Below are 2313 nucleotides of genomic sequence, written 5' to 3'. Positions count from 1 at the left end.
CTTCTGGTGTGTCTGAAGACAGCAACAGTGTACTCACTCATAAACATAGATAAATTTTTTTTAATTAAAAAAAGAAAGATGTAATCTTAAGAGTTAGATAAGCTTCCATTTTCACTTGCTGAAGTGAATAGTATTATAATGTTGATTAAGTCTGGATAGTTTTATTTTAGAAAATTCACATAAACTTTCAAGTTGACAGGATAACCTAATGCTGTCCTCCCTCTAGCTTCAGCAATGACCATTGGGCCTATTTTATTTCATCTGTCTCCATCACGTATGTGTGAAAAAGGGGTATGTGTTTTGGGGCAAGGGGAGTGTCTGTGAACACTGTGGCCAGCAAAGTTGATCCAAGGGAGGCAAGAAGGTGGTTTGATTCAACAACACTAAATAGCCTGTGCAGGTTTAGACTTTGGGAGTCTGATCCTGAGTGGTTTATGCTAGGTATATTTACAGCACAATTAGGTTTTAGAAAAGTTTTCTCCTGATAAGGCAGTCTAAGTGTACAATAAAGCATAAAATAAGCTAGGTAAAGATTGGATGTTGCTGGGCTGGAGAGATGGTTCAGCAGTTAGGAGAACCGGCTGTTCATCCTGTATTCAATTCCCAGCTTCCACATGGTGGCTCATGCCCGTCTATAATGAGATCTGGCTTGTAGGCAAGAACTCACTGACCTCTTTCAGTACCTGTGTTCTTAGCAACTGTTGATAATTTCAGATTAAACCATTTCTTTTGTGATTACTTCCATTCCTCCTAGATTGATTAACTGGAATCTGTAAGTGGAGTACTGGGGTTACTGTGAAGCTAACACTTTCCAAACACAAATAGGGGTGAGGGGAGCAGTGTTAGAGCCACCTGAAGGCGTGAGCATGCAAGACAAGCACTGGTCTCTTCTTTTAAAGATGTACAGACGGCACAGGACTTTAATCCCAGCACTCAGAAGGTAGGAGTAGATGAATCTCTGACTTTGGGGCCAGCCTGGTCTACAGACTGAGTTCTAGGACAGCCAAGGCTACACAGAGAAACCCTGTCTCGAAAAACCAAAACCAACCAAATGAAGACAAAAAAACAAACCCCAAACAAAACCCCAAACCATTCATTTATTCACTCATTCATTCCCTAGCCTTTTTCCTTTTGGTCTCTGTTTGTTAAATTCTGAGGTTATGGAGGTTTATGAAGTTTTGTTTCAGGCTGGAGACATAGCTCAGGTGGTAGAGTGCTTGCCTAGTTGCAAAGCCCTTGGGTTCCATCTCCAGCACCGACAGGAAGGTGCCTGCCCAAGAGCCCAGCAGTTGAGAGATGGAGGCAAGAGATTTCAGAAATTCAAGGTCATCCTTGGCTATGTAGTGAGTTTGACAATCTCCCTTACCACTTTGAGCACAGATGCAATTGGGCATCAAATTGTGCTCCCTAGTGGCCAATATGTTTATTACACTGTTTATTGGGATGTGCAAAAGCAGTTAACAAAACTCCACTGAGTATTTGTGTTACCAAAAGATTCTACAATTAAATGTTTTTACGCACATGCGTGTGTGTTCTAGTGGAATGTGGTGTTCATTTGAGTGCCAAGGAGCCAAGATGGAAAGGTGGAAGTCAGAGAACAATTTGAGACAGTTCTCTTCTTTCTCCTGTGGGTCCCAAGGATAGAATTCAAGTCGGCGGCTTGGTGAGTTTTCCTGCTCACACATACCACTGGCTCCAGATTCTGCAAGTTTTTGTCAAGAATTTTTTATTTTTTGTTTTAAAATAAAACAGGTATAGCTAATTGCACACAACCAACTATATAGCTGATAGGCCCTCTTACAGAGAATACCCCTGTAATTACCACCTGGACCAAGAAATACAATTTGACAGCCTTGAAGAGGACCTGTGCTCTATCCAACCACATGTAGGCAGCCATGCAATTAATGAATGTACTTATAACTCCTGAACCAGTGGTCACCAGGTAGAGGGAGCACCTTCCAGAGGCTCAGGACTAGATGTCACCAGCAGCTGTGACAGTGGGATTCCAGCAAGACTTCTGAACTGTCAGGCACGGGGGGGGGGGGAGGGAAATGAAGAGGAGGAAGAGAACTATGGACTCCTATGAACTGCTGCCAAATTTCGGCCAACTCCAGAAACACCCAAGGAAAAGGCTAAGGAGCAAAGGGATGGTAGACTTGGTGATTACTCTTGTTTGGGGCTCTGGGACGACCTGTTCCTTGGGGATATTTNTCCTGCCTGTGCCTCCCCAAGAGTCTGGGAGGTTTTCAGGGAATGGTGAGTTTCTCTGGCCGACCTTAGACCTCATCCAGATAAGACTGCTTGCATTGGGCC

The sequence above is a fragment of the Mus pahari genome, chromosome 5 (assembly GCF_900095145.1).
Source record: "Mus pahari chromosome 5, PAHARI_EIJ_v1.1, whole genome shotgun sequence".
Taxonomy (NCBI): Eukaryota; Metazoa; Chordata; class Mammalia; order Rodentia; family Muridae; genus Mus; species Mus pahari.
Note: the sequence above shows the minus strand (reverse complement) of the source record.